The 20,802-nt window shown below is 36.2% G+C and overlaps 1 long non-coding RNA gene across 1 annotated transcript in view; it reads right to left on the minus strand.

Moving 5' to 3' along the window:
- Positions 1–14,430, minus strand: part of LOC103887593 — a 66,975-nt gene extending 52,545 nt beyond the window's left edge. The window contains exons 1-3 of the long non-coding RNA XR_002524343.2: positions 14,344–14,430; positions 14,011–14,093; positions 11,138–11,343 (exon numbers count right to left, since the gene is read on the minus strand). This is a non-coding gene — a long non-coding RNA (uncharacterized LOC103887593). The remainder of the gene's footprint in view (positions 1–11,137; positions 11,344–14,010; positions 14,094–14,343) is intronic.
- Positions 14,431–20,802: the final 6,372 nt, after the last annotated feature.

Here is a 20,802-nt window from a genome sequence, read left to right on the forward strand (position 1 = left end):
ATTATGTCTGTTTGCTGATAACATGATCATACACCTAGAAAACCTTAAAGACTCTTCCAAAAGACTCATAGACTTGATTAATGACTTCAGTGAATTTTCGGGTAGTAAAATCAATGTATGAAAATTAGCAGCATTTCCATACACCAATAACATTCAAGCTGAGAACCAAATCAAGAACTCAATCCCACTTACACTACACACACACACACACACACACACACACACACACACAGACAAATTACCTAGGAAAACATTTAACCAAGGATGTGAAAGCTCTCTCCAAGGAGAACTACAAAACACTGATGAAAGATATCATAGACAACACAAGCAAATGGAAAAATATCCCAAGCTCATGGATTGGAAGAATTAATCTTGTTAAAATGATCATACTGCCTAAAGCAATATACACATCCAATGCAATTCCTAACAAATTACCAAGGTCGTTTTTCACAGAATTAGGAAAAAACCTATTCTAAAATTCATATGGAACTGAAAAAGAGCCAGAATAGCCAAAGCAATCCTAGGCAGAAAGAACAAGGCTGGAGGCACCATGTTCCCTAACTTCAAATTATACTACAAGGCTATAGTAACCAAAAGAACATGGTATTAGTTAAAAATAAAAAAAAAAAAAAGACACATAGGCCAATGGAACAGAATAGAGAACCAAAAAATGAAGCTACATAGCTACCACAAACTGATCTTCAACAAAATTGACAAAAATATACACTGGGGAAAAGATACCTTTCAATACATGGTGCTGGGAAAATTGGATAGCCACATGCAGAGGAATGAAACTGGACTGTATCCTTTACTATATACAAAAATTAACTCAAGATGGATTAGAGACTTAAATGTAAAACGTGAAACTATAAAAATCTTAGAAGAAAACCTAGGGAGAATTCTTCGGGACATTGACCTAGGCAATGAATTTATGACTAAGATTTAAAAACAAATGCAACAAAAACAAAAATAGATGGTACTTTTAAAAAAAGCTTTCACGCAGCAAAAGAAATAAACAGACAACCTAAAGAATGGGGAAAATACTTGCAAACTATGCATCCAACAAAAGACTAATATCCAGAATCTACAATGAACTCAAACAACTCAACAAGAAAGAAAACCAACTAACCCCATTTAAAAGTGACAGACATTTTTCGAAAAAAGATACACAAGTGGCAACAAAGATATGAAATAATGGTCAACATTACTAATCATCAGAGAAATGTAAATTGAAATCACAATGAGATACCATCTTGTACTAGTCAAAATTGCTATTATTAAAAAGACAAAAAACAACAGATGTTGAGGATGCAGAGAAACTGGAACACTTACTTGCTGTTGATGGGAATATAAATTAGTACAACTTCTATGGAAAGCGGCGTGGAGATTTCTCAGAAAGCTAAAACTAGAATTACCATTTGACGCAGCAACCCCACTATTGGGTATCTACCCAAAGGACAAGAAATTATATCAAAAAGACATCTGCATGCATTTTTTATTGCATCACTATTTGCAATAGTGAAATCATGGAATGAACCTAAGAATCCATCAGTGGATGATTGGATAAAGAAAATACGATGCTCTCTCTCTCTCTCTCTCTCTCTCTCTTTCTCTCTCTCTCTCTCCCTCTCTCTCTCTATATATATATATAGAGAGAGATTATATATTATAGATAATCTATATATTATAGATATATAGAGATACATAGTATAGATATATAGATATATAGAGATAATCTATAATAATAGATTATCTATAATATATATTATATATTATATACAATAGAGATTATATATATTATATATATATAATACCATGAAATATTACTCAGCCATAAAGAGAATGAAATCATGTTTTTTGCAGCAGCATGGATGGAGCTGGAGGCCATTATCCTAAGTGAAATAACTCAGGAACAGAAAACCAAATATCACATGTTCTCATTTGTAAGTTGGGAGCTAAACAATGGGCACACATGGACATACAGAGAGAAATAACAGAGACTGAGGGTCTCCAAAAGGGGGAAAGGTGAGTTGAGGGATGTAAGTTGAAAACTTAACCACTGGGTATAATGTTCATTATTCAGGTGATGGGTACACTCGAAGCTTAAACTCCAACACTATGCAATATATCTACGTAACAAATCTGCACATGTACCCCCTGCCTGAATCTATAAAATAAATGTTTTCATTTAAAAATGTCCATTGGTGCATCTCCCTAAAACATCTCATCCACCTTACCCCAGAAATGTGGTTTAGTGCCATAAGGGATATGTGCCAGTTGGGAAAACAGCATTATGAATTTTTTAAGCCACATTTTAAAAATGCAAGTGTAACTGATTTTAGCACATGGAAAAACAATCTGTAAAGCATTGAGCTAGCTCAGTTTGCATGTCCCAAAAGATTACAAAAACATAGCATTGTCAGATACTTTGCTGAAACAATAATGTTAGGCTAATTTTGCCCAACATAATCGATCCCAGGAATTTGAAATTTATTCACAACAGTGGACAGTTAATAACTTGTGATATCTGTCTCAGAAACCCCAATCATCTTTTATAATCCATTAATGACATAATTAGAGAATATTTTCCAATACATTCTTCAGGGCCTCCTTCCTCTCAAGAAAAGGAAACCTCCTTGTTACCCAAGTCCATCAAGCCCACAGTGGAGATGTGGCAAATAGTAAAAATTACATGCCCCTCATCATGAGTGTGGTTATGAAGAGACCTCCTGGAAGATGAGTCTCTTGTCTCTCAAGCTGCCTACAGTCTAGCTGATAAGACTGAAGCTAACATACGTGAGGTGAGAGAGAGAGAAAGAAGTAGAAGATAGTATATAACCAAGGGCTCAATCAGGAGCCAGTGTCATTCAATATCCAAGGAAAGAGAGAACAAGCAGTCCAGAATCCCTAAGAAAGACTTTATGGAACAAGCAGATCTCAAGCTGACCCTGTGATTGGTCACAGTTAAGAGAACCAAAAAAGAAAAGCATATCAGAAAAGAAAAAAACATTAATGAGGATACGGATGCCAGTGGGAGTGAGCTGGTGCTGCCCATCCCCTCGCGGGACCAGGCAGAGGCTGGACTAATTGTTGCTGGGACTGCCAGCCCTGCGTTTGTGAAAATACATCATTGCCAAGATAAAAGCAAAAAGATTTAGCTTTCACAAAATAAAAACTTCCAGAAAAACTGAATACATTCCCTTAGGGTAGAGAAAAGCATGGAGAATTTCAGCTCCAAAAGCAGAATCTTTGAGTTGGAGATAATAGGGGGAACAGAATTGGAAGCCAGGACGTAGCCCTAGGAGGGAACTCGCCGCTATGCACAGCAACTACACATTTTCCCCTTTTCTTTGTGTTAACATTACATCTGTGCTCACATTTATTTCCTTGGGGATGGGTATCTGTTTCTCACTAGAACCCCTATTTTATCTTACTTTTTGGTAGCCTTTCTCAACTGTTAAATTTTGTGCCAATTAATCTTATTAATAAAAGATTCCAGATTCAAGTAACACTTTTTTCTTGACTTTGGATAGCTCAAGCCGACTAGGACTACAGTCAGATCAATCACTTCTGTGGGCATTCATGAAGAAATCATGAAAGGATATTGTCTGGGAACCCAGTTCATGGTACAGAGACCCTGATACTGTGATTTTCCAAAGATTCTTTTCAAATGGGCCTTTGTGCTTCAACCTGCAATGCATTTAACACATAATTTTTAGCCACACACACTGTCCTGTTCACAGGGTGCCAAATATCTGCTTGAAAGAAGAAAAATATCAACCCTAAATTGACATTTCCAAATACTCACATGTTTAGATATGTGAAGAGAAAACATTTGGGTTTTGGGGACTGTATTTATCCAAATGATTTGACAATTCATATTGTTCCATCTGAATGTTCTTGGGAAAATGTGGATTCTTATTATGTGTCCATAACTTATTGTTATTTTAGTATTACCACTACATTGAAAAATAGCAATTTGGTCTTGAAAATTAACATTAAATTTGTACAACAATCTAAGTTTTAAAAAGCTTTTTTTAAAAAAAACAAAGTACCTAATTTGCCTTCTCCCCCACTGAGTGGTAGAACTACTTTAATATCATTCATATATAAATAGTTTCTCATTTTGGGGGGAATAGTCAATTAGCAAGCTTAAATACCCAAGCACATACATAAAGGACACTATATTCATGCTTTTAATTCTGATAACCTTGACAGAGACCATGACGTCAACCTGGGACACACCTCCTTTCTCCATTAAAAATAAATATACTACTTTGATTTCAAAAGAAAAATGCAGCATCTCTCAATAAGCTTATGTAAGTAATTTAGTTTGGAAGGGTGGGAAGCTGTATTTATAAAGGTTTTAACTAAATTGAGAATAGGCCCTGGATTCAAATAGAAGAGTAAGGAAAAGAAAATAGGGAAAACAGGACCATTTATTATCATTACCTTTTAGAAAACACCCAACACTCTTGCAGCAAGATACAACAACACATTTGATGAGTGATCTCGTTTCTGCGTCATGATGTTTGCAAGGAGAAGAGTGTCCAGCATACAGATATCACTCTCAGAGAGTCTGGGGAATTGGTTTTCCTCTTTGGGAAACCATAAATCTTGTGGCTGTTTATCATGACCTAACAGGACCTCTGTCTGAAGGAATGGCAGGCGCATTCTGACTCTAATCTCTGACATCAGCCTGGGCTGGCTGGTAACGTGTGTTTACACAGAACTGTCTGAAAGCTCTGGCATGTGACAAGTGTCACAGCCCTGCCTTCTTTGGGCAGCCTAATTAACTATTGCTACCTGATACAGTAGGGACGGGGCCCCATGCCAGGCCAGGGAAACCTAGATATGGAAAGGGAAGCAAGTGCTTCTGAGGCCAAGTCTGAAATCAAAGGACGGCACATAGGATTAAACAGATCTTCCAATGCTTATAATCGAAAACTCAATAAAATCACAAAGTCTTATAGATTCTATTCCAGAGGGATCTTTAAAAACTAAAATGACAACAGGAGGTAGCTAAAATGGATAGATTGAAATAAAAACTGCACATGGCCTAGGACTCAGGCTGCAAGAGAAACCAGGAGGAATCAGACCAGAAGAGCATCCTCCTCGGATGAAGAGCACCCAGGAGACAGGAAGAGAGGTGGGGCCAGGAGATGGAGGGGAGTTTCCGGAACAAACTGTAAAAGTGCATGGAGGGGCCTGCCAATGGTGGCATTAAGGAAAGTGGCTGGAAAATCAATATGGAAAGGAAAAAATTTTTCAAGAAGTCTAGTGAAAAATGAAAAACAGCCTCATTAAAACATTTGGAAGTGATTATAAAAACCACCTTGAAATAATCAGTGTTAAACACAGCTTCAGAAAAATGTACTGAGATTTAACTTAGTTAACTCTTTCAGTCCTGCACTGATGTCGGCTCTCACAGGCACAACTTTATGCTAAATATACACTTCTTCTCACTGTACCGGTTTTAAATAGGAACCATTGATGCAAAGAGGAAGTGACTCAAACAAAATTCAAAGAGATATGAATTAAAGAAACCATGCAAATTACCTCTGATTTTTTTTCTTTAAATCATACAAACCAAAAAAGAACCCAAAACAACTCCATCATGATTGTACATAAAAGAAGCAGCTTAAAATAAAATGTTTGTAATCAACCAATGAAGAAACTATGATGTTAAATCAGGCTTTTATTTATGTATTTGTTAAATGACTCCATTTCCTTGGCCAGAAAAGAGGTCACAATGAAAATAAAGCTTGAGAAAAACAGCAACCAAGAACCAAGGCACGTGGCCATCCTGGCCCTTCCGCTACACCATGGTCCCCTGTCCAGGAGTCACCGGCTGCCCTAGGTCAGAACTTCAAGGAGCCTATGAACATTAGGAATCCTGGGCAGATTCTGTGTGTGTTTGCTTATGCTTTTTCTTTTCCTGGGCAAAAGGTTTGTTAACCTTCTTGCAGCTTTCCAAAAGGTGTTTATGACTCAAAGAAAGCTTAAAGGTTTGAAGTCACCTATTTGAATAAGTGACCACTTTCACAACGTGATGGTGGTAGGGGCCAGTAGCCCCAAGGACCACCCCCTAAGTATTCTATCACCTGTTCCTTTAATGCTAAAAAATGCCACAATTAGAACTGCATTGTTGTTAGCTCACAACTAAATCCTGTTAAAATGAAAATCCTCTACATATATATGTATATATGTATATACATATATGTGTGTGTATATATATGTATATGTGTACATAGACATCCTCCAATAAAAGAAATAGCAATTTATATCATCCTCCAATAAAAGAAATCAGGGCTTCTTGAATAGATGGCTGATTCTCTGGCTGGGACATAATGAGCCTGGGGGCATCTTGTAGTACCAGAAAATAAAGAATTGCTAAAGTAAATAACTAAATAAAATGACCCTGGGAGGTTAGGGGTGTGTCAAAGGGATATAGCAGTTATCTGAAATAGCTCCCAATGTTCTAAGCTGGAGCAATTTGAGCAAAAATAAATAAAGTAGAATTGGACCTAAATTATAAAATAAATAACCATGAATCCATACTGACATAAATAAATGGTTGGATAAATAAATGGGAGAGAAGTGATAAATCCCTCATGCAGAAGCATTCCAAATGCTATATCCTAGATGTAGAAGATATTCTTCCCTCAAATGGGGGGCCGAGGAGCTTCATTCCCTACTGCTTAAGTGTGAGCCAGGCTTACTGATTTCCTTCCAAAGAGTACAGAATGCAAAGAGGAGGATAAAAGAGTAACTTTACAATGGAGAAATCTGGCAAACACTACCTCAGCCAGGTGATTAAGGTGAGGATCAACAGTCATAAATCATGTCGATAAAAGGGACCCTTGGTATGACATGATAAAAATGGCACTTTACCTCTGTGGTCTTCCTCCACCAAAATTTTCCATAACCCTAGTCGTGATAAAGACATCAGACAAATCCAAGTAGAGAGGCATCCTATAAAATGCCTAACCAGAATTATGAAAGCCATCAAAAACGAGCAAAGTATGAGAATCTGTCACCACAAGAGGACTCAAAGGAGACATGACTACTAAACTCCTAAATATCATGTGACATCCCTGTATGGAATCCTGGCACTGAAAAAGGACATTAGGTAAGAACAAAGGAAATAAGAATAAAGTATGGACTCTAGCTAATTGGGAAAAAAATAATCTAGAAGGATACCTACCAGTATTATGATACAAGTTGGGGAGAGCCGTGTTGGCCATAGACTTGAAGAAAGTGGACAGTGAGGCTGTGGGGTGGTTCAAAGGAATTCTAGCAGAATCCAAAATTCCTTATATTTTTTAAACAACACTGGTACCTTACGTGATGAGGGTGAATCTGGGTTACAGGCATATTATTATTATACTATACCTTAATTTTTCCATAAGTTTTTAATTTATCAAGAAAAATAGGTAAATGTGTTTGTTAAAAGCAGGAAGCAGATAACCCTTTGAGCTGCAAGCTGTCATCCCTGTACAATGGTTTTCCAGCTGAGTTCTGTAGTCCCATATTTCTCATCACTGCCTCAAGGACCAGAGCAAAGGTATAGAAGGCTGAGTGGGCAGGACTTTAGAAACTACTGTTGCTTCAACCAGGGCAATCTGCTCCCAACTGTTTTATAAACTGGGGTGACTATGTAATAAGGAAGGATGCTCCCTCTTAAAATGGATACTGCTGGTCGTGATTTTTTTTTTTTTTTTCCTTAAGAACAGCATCCTCCAATTTTAGCAGGACATGTGGGCACTCAGAATACAATTCACATTGCCCATGCTTCCTTGCAGGTAAGTGTGGTCACCTGACCACATAAGTTATAGAAAGTAGGATGTAAAGTATCCTTAAAGGAGGTGCCATTCTCTCTCCTGCCCTTTCCTGCTTCCTTCTGACTGAAATATTGGATGCGATGCCTATAGCTTTCAGGTTTTGAGAGTACCTGGAACTATGAGTTGACCTTCGGAAAGTAAGGAATACATGGTGGAGCACCAAGATACAATATGAGAAAGAAATCAACCTGTGTCTTATTCATTTGGTGATTTAATTTTTTTCTGTTCCTTGCAGCCTAATCTAGTTGTAGCATGTCTAAAGAAATATCACTCATTTGGATGCATTAATTGGGACAGACCATGGGCCCAAAAAAGATTTTCTCTAATATCATGGGTTAGGGTGTTGATGTATAAGGGAGGCTGGTTTGGGATATGAACTGTTTCTGAGACAGGAAAACCCTCATGCCCTAGCTTCCCAGACAGACACTATGGGTGAGAATGCTTTGGACAAATGGCTGTAGATTGTGTTTTGAAAGGGCAGTTACCTAAATGGTAGAGCCATATGAGCAGGAGCACGGATGACCATAGCTCTGCTTAACACAGAGCAAAAGAAATTCCCATTCACCCCTCACATCTGCAGTCTACCACCAGCCAAAAATGGCAGTGTGTGCAGATAGGTCTCTGCTGTGGTCTTCCATGGACACACAGTGCCGTGGCTTTGGTACTACAGTCTCCACCAGTGACACCATGTGGCGGCAACAGCAACAACAGCAGTGGAGGTCTTGGCTCCTGGGAAGTGCATTAGACTATTTTGGACTTTTTCTTCATGTGGTATCTTATATGTCATGAACTGAATATACACTTTTAGCATTGTTGGGCTTGTTATGGGAAGGAAAGGTCCAAGGAGAAAAGAGAGACATTTTCATGACACCACGATGGGACTTAGCATCATTTAATTTGAATATGAAAAGAGAGATGACCTTGTTTTGAACTCCTACGTGGTGAAGTGGGACATATTGGTTACATGTGTAAGATTTCATTTAACATAAGGTTTTGCTGCTAAAGTAAATTTGAAAAACCACTGCCTTATTGTGAATGAAGGTTGAGGACTTTACAGTAAATGTGTTAAAACTCCAGACTTCAAATCAGACACACAGGGTTTGAATCCCAGCTCCCCTGCCCCTTTTTATGTTCATGGACAACTAATGTAATCTTTCTGAAGCTCCATTGCGTCTTCCAGACAAAGGGGATAACTACATCTAGATTTCCTATTTGGGGAAGTAAGGAAGGCATTGTGTATAACGGATATCTGTGTGTGAAAGTAGTTAAGGTGAGTTAGCAATCAAATGACCAAAAGTGATTAACTGTGAGTGGTACATAGAATAATGACCCCCCAAAGATGTCTAGGTCTCAATCCCAGGAACCTGTGAATATGTCATCTCTCACGGCAAAAGGAACTCAGTTACCATAATGCAGGAACTGGATCTGCCTGAAAAGGGCTTGGGTCTTTCAGAACCACCAAGCAGTGAAGAGGTCCTGAGCCACCATACAGTTAGTATTTGTGGTTGGAATAATTATGCCACCATATGTGTGACATGACTGTGGCCCTTGAAAATGACAGACATGCACACCATAAACTAACACCAACATTATATTCAAAGAAAGGGACTCAGGAGCAATGACAGTTATTTGAGTCACAAGCACTCCTGAGAGAAGGCAGGAAGACATCATGGCATGAAGGGAAAGGAAATACTTTTGTAACTCAGTACCAGTGTGATCCTTGGCATAACACACTATCCTGGAGCCTTAGTCTCAATGTATTTGAGGTGAAATTGAATAATATATGTGGCTATGAAGTTCCTACCCGACCTAACTTTTAAAGCCTCTAAGTGGTAAGAACTCCATTTGACTGTCAAAGAGCTCACTTTATTAACATTTCTTTCTTTATGGGTAAACATGTAAAAAGGTTTATAACCAAGTTACTTTCCTCTTGATGGGCTTTTTTGTATGTTTTCTTACTTTCTAAGAAAAGTGCTGTATTTTACCAAATTTTACTATTATAATTTCAAACATAAGCCATGATTCTCTAGACCCATTAGACCTGTTAAACTATTCCCTAAGATATCACAAAAAATATTTGCTCCCTTTTCTTATCTGCAGTTTCTTCCAACATTTTTTTCAATCTCCTCCAGCATTTTATTTGCCACCGCCAAGCTGATTCACAAGCCCTCTAAATTGTGAGGCACTGAGGTTTCTGACCAACAGACCAAAAACATGGGACTTTGGGTTATGTTGAAATGAAAAGGAGAAAATTCCCCAGCCCTATTAAAACTACTAAGACAATATAGCCACCACAGAAACCAAATATTTAAATTCTAAAATATTGGGGGATAATAGAATCATTATTATTAAAGTGAAATCATTCAAGCCTCCTTTTGTTGGATATGTTGATTCATTCTTTCTAGTCCTGTGAATCAGACCTCCTAGAACAACCTGATTGGGGCAAGTTCAACACATTTCAGTTCAATTTTCTCCAATTCAAACACAACTTCCACAATGAGGTGAGCTTCTAACAATTCAAAGGAACAAACCATTAAATTAAAATTCCTAACTTGATTGTTTGAATCACACTGGGCTAAATTTACATCCTCCATAACACTGTGGGAATTCACTCTGTGGGAGATTTTTCTAGCTACATTTTTTTAAGCAAACATTTTCTTTTCTCTTCTTCTTTTTAAGGGTGAATTAGTTGTTGCTGTACCTTTAATGATAAGAGGAAAGAAATAAAACTGGGCTCCAGGAAAAAACAATGAGGCAATAATTTTGAAATTAAAACACAGCACATGATATATCAATATAATTGTCCTGCGTATGTGGAGATAACTCTGCTTTGATGGTGTTATTTCCTGAGCATGCAAAACCTAATAAAATCTGGAGGGCTGAATTGATGAGAAATTCAGGGTTAGAGATTATGAAAAACACACACTCAAATAGCCAAACAAAATTACTGAAAAACAATTGTAGTGTAGAATTATTTATCTAAGTAATGCAGGAGGATTTATAAAGATCTCTCAACGTTAAAATAAATTACTTAAAACACTTTACTTCTTTGGCAAAGGAAAATGTGATTGTGTAACTAGCTGTTTGACCTTGACCAAGTCAGTTGATGCTTCTGTGCCTCAGATTCCTAAATGTTTTCTTAATCATCCTTAAGAAAACTTTTAATTCTAAAATTTCTATGATTGTATGCTTATAGTGACAGGTTTTTTTCCCCTTATCTTATATCTATCTAATTTCTTCAAAATGAAATCATTATTTATGGAATAGAAAAGATTCAGCAGTGACCAGCTCACCAATTGATAATATAAATGTCAAATTGCGACAGAATCAGCCATGAAAGCATCCAATGATGATTGTAAGCATCCAAGCAACCATGAAGTATCCAAGGGAAAAAATCATCAGGATGCTAACCTTCCCTACACAAATGTAGTTTAACCACTTATTTGCTTGATGTGACGTTGAGTGTGTCATTGAACTGTTCCGAGTCTGTTTTCTTTTTCTGAAACATAAAATGGAGGTAATAACAGTATTTGCTGCACAGGATTGCTGGAGACTTAAATGAAACCCCAATGCCTGCCATACAATAAAAGCTCCATAAATATTTCCCATTACTACCATCATCATCATAAATATTACAGATAAACTCTCAGCTGTGATCACCATTTGGGGAATAAATTTGAAGGAACTGGACATTCCACTTTTAATGTGAACATTACAATTTAATGAAAGATAGGAAAAAATTTGGTAGGAGAAATTCTTCCATCCTTTCCTTATAAATAATAGAACATTCGCTCAAACAAATAAGAACTAATTGTCTTACAACAAAGCAGTACACTTTGACTGCATAGTCATAAAAAAGACATTTGTGAGCTATGTGATTCTGCTATGAAGAGAAAAGGTGGAGGAGAAAAAGGAAGAACAATTTTCTGTCTATGCCTTGGCATCTGTTCCCAGGCTTTGAATTATTGTCCCTACTAATTAACCCCTTCTACTTATAAACTCAGAAATCATACTTTATGAAAACTCCAAAGTTTTTTAAAAATTGTCTTGCATTTTTGGTAACCCCTACTTCTTTCTACCCCACTAATCCCTCTTCCTCATACACACCTGCTAGATTTCTCACAGCTCACTTAAGAGTCATGAAGGTACAGTCTTCTAGCTTCTTCTGTCAGAATTTGACATATTATGCCAAGGAATTTCTCTAGCCTCAAACTGCACTGGCAATTCCTCACCCCAAATTATTTGAGTGAGGCTAATTTATTTATATGACATTAAATAACAGAGTTCATAACGTGGCTGTAAGTATTAAACAAAAAAGTAAAGTTTTAGTAAACAACTCAGGAGAGGAAGGTGCCCAGAGTGGAGTAAAGAGAAGAAGCCTAACAAGGTGGAGGGATGGAAGCCTTAGCAACAGAAGGGACAAAGGTCAATAACTGAGAAATTGTCCCTGGACCATGAATGCTGTATGTTCTCACTGAAGATATTGATCATGCAGTAACACAATGTGAACTGCTGTATGTACCTGGTTCAATTCCACACCCATACCCAACTTTTGTACAAATCTCTTATAAATTTCACTTTGTATCACTGGTCCTTTGAAGGATAAGGTACCAAAGTGAATCTAGTGTTGGGAAGGCAAATTAGTGACAACAAGCCCAGAGACAGATACTGAAATTAAAAAAAAAAAAGAAAGAAAAAAGAAAAAAGAAAAAAGAAAAAAACTAATTCTGTAGAAGAAAACAATTAGAGCCAGAAAAACCTAAGCCCTCAACCCAAGAATCTGGGGGGCCATTAGAAGGGATTCTTGAGTTTTACATCTATATATAGAATGAGAACTCAGGTGAATTTTATGTGAATGCCAAAGGACAGGGTACCCTAGTCGGCTGCTAGGTTGCAAAGGTGAAGTACTTGGCAAGTACTTGTATGCTTAAGTGCTCAATAAATATCAGCTATACTATTAGTGAAGATTTTGATTTTGGGTGATATTCTGGTTATTTAATATTTGTACCCAATATTTTCCCTCATAGTGCTTACCAACATTTATAGCCACATATTTATTTTCATAGCCTAATTGATTATCCTTCTTTAATCTCGATGTAGCTTTTTAGAACATATACACTAGATCTCTTATACTGCTGCATACACATTGACAAACTTGCACTATTTAATTTTTCATTTTACCAAGCACAAAAACACACCATTTACCTATAATTGAATCAATCTGTAGCTTTCTTTACTTTGTCATTTCTTCCTGACTACACTCTGGTCACCCCTAGTAGATTCAGGAAATGTTCTAGTCTTAGAAAAAACAATCACAGGTTTCTACTCAAAAAAGAAAACTTCTACAAATATTGATAAAGTGGTATAAGATGGACTATATTAGATGGAAGGAGAAAGAAAAAGGAAAGAGATTTCATAATCAGAAACTTGCATCAACCTCTAAGTAACCCAGTTATTTATTGGTTAGGTTTCTTTACTGTAAGCAACAGAAACCAAATCTGGCTAACTTAGCCAAACACTAAAAATAAAAAGGGATAGAAAAATTGTAATCTGTTCGCACCTATAACTGAAAAATTCAGTAGGAATATCTTTGTCATCATTCTATCTAGAGGCTTATATATTATCATTAGTGTTTGGTTTCTCCCCATCTTTTTGTTCTGTCTTCTTCCATGGTGCTGTCATTATCTGGATCCATATAGTGATAAGAAAGTTGCCAGAAACTCTAGAACTGTATCAACTAAGGTTCAATTCTATTAGAAAAGAGAGAATGCATCTTCCTGGACACTCAAGCAAAAGCCCTAGAAAGGACTTTGATTGAACTTGATTGACCGGCTTTTGTCCTAACTCAACAAAGCACCATGGCTGAGAAAAATGAACCATGCTAATTAGCTTAAGCTTAAGTTACAGGCCAAATAATGGACTGAGAAAACGAGGAGGTTATTTCTTGAAAGAAAATTAAGAATCTGATGTCTGGAAAATAGTAAATAACAATAACAATAATATTAACATTTTGTTGGTCTTGTAGGTCAGGAAGTTATTCTATACACTTTATTTATACTAACTCATTTAATCTTCACATGCAGATACATATGATTATTATCTCATTTGGCAGATGAGGAAATCAAGGCTCAAAGTAGTTAAAAATAACATGACCAGAATTACTCACATAGTTCCTGACAGAGTTGAGATCTGAACCCAGGCAGTCTGGAGCCAGAATGTCTTTATAACCACTCTAATTCAGTAAGTATACTATGTGTAGGAAGCAAAAAAATTAGTCAGTTAAAATTGTGTATTTTCACAGACTCTAGCTGTGTACTTATGATCACTGATTTACCGTTCAGGCCCTATAAGTAGTATTTGGCATATAAGAAACATTTATTGAATGAAGGGGTTAATAAATGAGTGAAAGAATAAGTGATTGCAGTATGAAATCTACTGCAATATATCTCAGCTAACTTTAAACTTCAACTAAATTTTAAACTCCTCGGGACAGTCATACCTTGTGAGCTTTCTGTATTCTATCCAAAGATGAACACAGTGTTAAGTACACAAGAGGTTCTTAAAAATGACTTCCCATTATTGAAGGCCTACCCTGCACAGTAAATCCTGCAGATTATCATAATTTAGGCTTTATAAAAGATGTCCTGTTTTACAGATAACAATAACTGATGCTGAGAAAGGTTAAGACATTCTCAAGGTCATATAACTAGTAATGAGAATGCTGGGATTAGAACTCTTGTCTATTTTACCATCATAGAAGCTTTTTCTGACTTCATTCTCCATTGTGCTTCTTCCCTCACCAAGAGCTCACATAAGAGATATCTATAGTGACCAAGCGTTCCTATACTTACGAGCTCTCATGAAGATACAGTTGTATGTATGAAAGTCCAAAAAAAGCTATATTAATATTTAAATTTAAAAAGCAAATTTTTGGAAACATGCACTAATGGGAGAAAGGTGTGTTTTCTTTTATCACAGTGATAGAAAAAGGAAAGAAAGAGGAATTTTTAGAGAATTAATTGTCAAAGAAACCAATTTGATACCATGTTGGGAAGCTAAGCAGAAGGCTGTATCAAGTGACAAGTTCCAAAGACAAGTACCCTTTATTGCAAGTTATTTGACCTGCCTTAAGTCTCTTCAATTCAAATCTGGAATCTGTCAAGGGTGCTCAAATGTGTTCAGCCAGTCAACTGTAATAAAGACAATGAATGGGCTCCAGAACTTTCCGTTACTTAATTCATTGTGAAAAATCTTAAGGTTTTGTTTCTGTATTAGATTACTTGTCAGCTGAATCGAATGTTCAGAACTAATAATAAGGAATAAATCAGGAGAGAATGAATGCCTTTCTCCTCAAAGACCCCAATAATATAAAATTACTAAAGCTAGCTAAGTTGGAATATACTGAATAACTGAATATATTTATACATTGCAGATGGTGTGGAATGCTGCCAGTGATACCTTGGGGATAACTTAAAGTCTGGTTTTCCTAGGGGCAGAGAGATAAAATAGCCAAAATAGAATCCCTTCAAACTTGAATCAAAAAGGCGGAATGAAAATGTAAACTCATTTAAAAACTCGAAGGACTTATCTACCCTAATAAAAACCAAGGGAATAACTCAATACATTTGAAAAAAAAAATACTGTTTCTTATCAAATCATCAGAGTAAAAAGGTCTTTGCAAAAATAAATAGACCTACAATGCCACCATACAGACTAAATATCTGAGACTGTGTGTTCAAAGGCAAAGTGGAGTGGAGAAGAGATGAATCAATTTTTTTGTATAATTCACATAAACTCTTCTCCTTTTAAAGGGACTGGAGGCTCAGAATTAACCAGACTGGCAATGTTGATTTAGCTCACAGAGCAATTTAGAATTTTATTTTTATTGGAACCAAAAGGACATTTAAAAAAATCTAGTCCTACTTACTCACAGTATAGCTCAGACAATCTAAGTTCAAAGGGATTAAGCTACCTGCCCAAGGTCACACCACTAGTTTAGCTGTAGAAGAAGAATACATATCTAGGATACCTAACTCCTAGTCACCTGTTTTTTTACAACACACTATACTTGATTTGATATTTGCGTCTAATATATTTTCTCTGGGACAGCTTCATTCATGAAGACATATCTAAACATAAACAAGAAACAGAATGTTAGGGACTGAATTTAGTCAGGAAAGAAAACAAAACATCTGAACTTCCCCAAAATTGATCAAGGCATATTTAATCATCATTTCATCAAGATCTTCATTATACAACTGTGAAATTCACAGCATAGCTAAACTAAATATTTTACCTGATTTCATTTAGGAGTAATTTGGAACTACTGTTTCCCTAACATTAATCTTACTTGTCTGTATCATAATACAATAATTCTATTAATTTAGTAGGGCAAAACATTTTCTGAAGTATATGTGTGTGTGTGACACATATATATATATATTCTAAACATGTGTTTAGATGTATATATCATACACATGTTTTAGATATATATATCTAAACATGTGTTAGATATATATATATATTCTAAACATGTGTTTATATAGTCATATATCCCCTTTGATGAGGTAATATTTTGTGTCTGTTCTGATGATGACCTCATTGTTATTACAGGGCTTCTTGACATTTTTGGAGTATAATCATTAAACATGTTTAATTTCACAAAGATTATGCTCCAGTAAGAAAGGTATTTTATTCTTCCTTTCGTTAGTATAAAGCTTAAATATTTTTTTCATAAGTCTGACTCCCTGTCATCAGATAATGTATTTTAAATGAATTTTCCTTCTCTTGGTTCCAAAATGCATATTGAGGCAGGAGCTCAAGAAAGATTGGTCCTTGGTTTTTAGACTGTCTTTTTCAAATAAGATGTAGATCTATCTTGCCACTCATAAGGGCCTTTAAGAACCAGGTCACTTGTCCTGTTCGGACTGAATGCTAGCACTATAGCTAATGAAAACTACCCTATGGTTTGAATTAGACCTAACAGTCCTCACTTCCTGCCTTAATTTGCAGTTACAGCTTTTTTCAGGATAGTGTTGTATATAGTAAGACCTCTGCAACTGTGTAAACAGGCTTTATCTGAAAGCTGGACACCGTAGGCACAATTGTTATTGATAAGAGGTAAAGGGATTATGGTTCAGATGCATTTTCAGTGTGAATGTGAAAAGTCTCATCAATCCCCTGAGATAGCCAGTGTTAATCTCTTGATATCATCTAGATTTTGCCATCTTTAACGATATTACATTTTGTTTTGGGGGGAGAGAAATTTACTTCTCCCTGATGAGTGAAGGGTCCAGAGTCAACAAAACACAGAATTACACAAACAGCCACATTCTCAAAGAAATTGCCAACTCCAGAGTTTGACTGTAATCTGAGTTTAAATAATAGCTTATTAGGAGGCAAAATACTTTGCATATGCAAAGGTTCATCTCTCTAAGAAGGTTAATGGAAAGAGGAAAAGTGAATCCAGACTGCACCCAGCATATTAAACACATCTTTTTATTTGAATTTTAATAATTCCAGCATATTCCTTGGATACAGAAACAGAGCCACTGAATTGTATCCTTAAACTCGACTGTAAAATCTATCACTTAGCGCTTCTATATTAGTAATGGTCTAAAAGGACATGGGAACTCTGGAGTGTTGAGTTCCACTTGAAACATACGGATTTCTTTACACCAAGACCTCCTATTGCACACTTAAGGTGTTACTGGGGTTTTCAGTGGAGCAATCAATAAATGACCGCTGTTTGATCTGACCAAAATTTGAAAGACTTGAGTAAAGTAAAAGCAGCAAGTTTTTGTTCACTTATTCATTCATTTATTCAACAAATATTGATCTGTACCGGGCCTTTTAAAGTTTCTAATCAGACAAGAAACTATGAGAAAATAATATTTAAAGAAATTCACTGGCTCGTCTTGTCAAACTCTCAAACGACTGGTTTGAAACCTTATGGAGGAGAAGGGACACAGAATCTGTAAAGAAATTGTTGAAAGTTGTAAACCTTCAAAAACAACATCACCAACAACAAAAAGACACCTAAATCCAGACAAACGCACAAATGTTTACATGCCACTTCAAGGGTTTTCAAGTGTTTCTAAAATTTACCCAAGGACACATGCTTAAGAACCACTGCTCTAGATTAAAGACCTAAATAATTAACTAAAGGCTAATCAGTTAGCTGCTGATGGTATACACCAAGGCAGTGTCATACTTTTTCCATCTTCAGCATTCACTTTAACACTTTATTCATCAGTGTTACCGAACTGAATGTTGAGAACACTGAATTGAGAGATGAGAACACTGATTTGGGTCTCTCCTGTCTCTCTCTCTCTCTCTCTTGCTCTCTCTCTCTCTCACACACACACACACACACACACACACCATTTGCAAAGTTCATTGCCATTCATCACTTTATTGTGGGGAAAAAAATGCACTTTCTCAAAAATTATAAATATTCAGCAGAAAAAGTAGAAGAGTGGTTCTCTTTTTTTGTATAGGCTAGATAAACACAAACTATTGCAATTCAAAAAGATTTTAGAAGCCTTTAAAAATATTTTAAAGGCTAAGTTAAATAACAAATAGTACAATGTGTCTCCAGGGAGAGAAGAAAGAAAAAAATTAACATAATTATACATTGATAAAATCACTGAGTCCCAGACATTTTGTCTGAAAGAGCAGATTATATTTCACCTGGAACCTTCACTTTCATTAATTTTCCCCAGCTCATTTCTGGTACTGCTTTCACCTTTATGGCTCTGGTCTTGGTCTAGACTCCAACCAATGACCTGGACGTGAAGGGATTCCTGGCTGCCAGATCATTGTTTCTGCAGCAGATCAATATCACAATGCTACAGTTCATGGAGCGTTGGCCCAGCTGGTCTCTTCCAGATCTCAGAATGACAGCTTTGCTGATCTCTCTGAGCTCTAGCCTCACGTACTTTATAAAACTAGGGAATGGCATTTGGGGAACCCAGGAGTGACAGGTACATTCTGCATGTGATAACTCTCACCAGGAATAGTTTTCATGTTTAGCAGTTCCAAGGAAAGAAGAATTTTCCTCTAGTATATCAAATGATTCTGTATATAAATGAATTGGCATTGACAATTTTGATATTCATTAGGTAAATCAAATATATGAAGACAAACATCTTGAACATTAACATATCGATGAAACATATAACTGATAATGTTATCAAATTATTATTTATTTTTAGGTGTAATAATGGTCATGTAATTTTTTTACTTAATTTTTTTCATTTTTAATTTGTATACATTCATAGTAGGTATATATACTTACAGGGTACATGAGATATTTTGATACAGGAATAAAATGCATAATAATCACATCATGATAAATGGGGTACCCATTACCTCAAGCATTTATCATTTATTTATGTTACAAATATTACAATTATACTCTTTTACTTGTTTTTAAATATACAATAAATTATTGTTGACCCTACTCACCTTGTTGTGCTATCAAATACTGGATCTTATTCATTCTCCCTAACTACATTTTTGTGCCCATTAACCATCCAAACACCTCCACCTCCTCTACCCTTCCCAGCCTCTGATAACCATCATTCCACTCTCTATCTCCATCAGTTCAATTGTTTTAATTTTTAACTCCCACAAATAAGTGAGAACAAGTGATATGGTTTGGCTGTGTCCCCACCCAAATCTGCTCTTGAATTGTAGCTCCCATAATTCCCATGTGTTGTGGGAAAAACCAGGTGGGAGATAATTGAATCATGGGGGCAGTTTCCCCCATACTGTTCTCATGGTAGTGAATAAGTCTCACAAGATCCCATGGTTTTATAAGGGAAAACCCCTTTTTCTTGGCTCTCATTTCTTTCTTGTCTGCCGCCATGTAAGATGTACCTTTCTCCCTGCGCCATGATTGAGACCTCCCCAGCCACGTGGAACTGTGAGTCTGTTAAACCTCTTTTTCTTTATAAATTACCCAGTCTCATGTATGTCTTTATCAGCAGCATGAAAACAGACTAATACAACAAGTGAACTCTGTCTTTCTGTGCCTGGCTTATTTCACTTAACATAATATACTCCACTTCCATCCATGTTGTTGCAGATGACAAGATCTCATTCTTTATGGCTGAAAATGTACTATTTTCTTTATCCATTCATCTGTTGATGGGCACTTAGGTTGCTTCCAAATTGTGGTTGTTGTGAATAGTGCTGTGATAAACATGAGAGTGCAGATATCTCTTTGACACACTGATTTCATTTTCTTTGGATAAATACTCAATAGTGGAATTCCTGGATCATATGGTAGTCCATTTTTAGGTTTTTTGAGGAACCTCTAACCTGTTCTCCATACTGGCTGTACTATTTACATTCCCACAACTGTGTACAGGAGTTTCCCTTTATCCATATCCTTGCCAACATTCATTATTGCCTGTTTTTTGGATAAAGGCTAGTTTTACTGGAGTGAAATATCTCATTGTAGCTTTGATTTGCTTTTTTTAAATCAGTGATGTTGAGCGCCTTTTCATATATTTGTTTGCCCTTTGTATGTCTGCTTTTGAGAAATGTCCATTCAGAACTGTCACTTATTTTTTAATCAAATTAGATTTTTTTCCTATTGAATTGCTTGAGCTCCTTATTGATTCTGGTTATTAACCCCTTGTCAGATGCACAGTTTGCAAATATTTTCTCCCATTGTGTAGGTTGACTCTTAATTTTGCTAATTGTTTCTTTGCTATGCAGAAGCTTTTTAACTTAATGTGATCTCGTTTGCCCATTTTTGCTTTGGTTGCGTATGCTTGTGGGATATTACTCAAGATATCTTTGCCCAGTCCAATGTCCTGGACAGCTTTCTCAAAGTTTTCTTTCAATAGACTCATAGTTTGAGGTATTAGGTTTAAGTATTTAATCGATTTTGATTTGATTTTTGTATCTGCTGAGAGATAGCGGTCTAGTTTTATATTTCTCCATA

Source organism: Papio anubis, chromosome 11 (genome assembly GCF_008728515.1).
Source record: "Papio anubis isolate 15944 chromosome 11, Panubis1.0, whole genome shotgun sequence".
Taxonomy (NCBI): domain Eukaryota; kingdom Metazoa; phylum Chordata; class Mammalia; order Primates; family Cercopithecidae; genus Papio; species Papio anubis.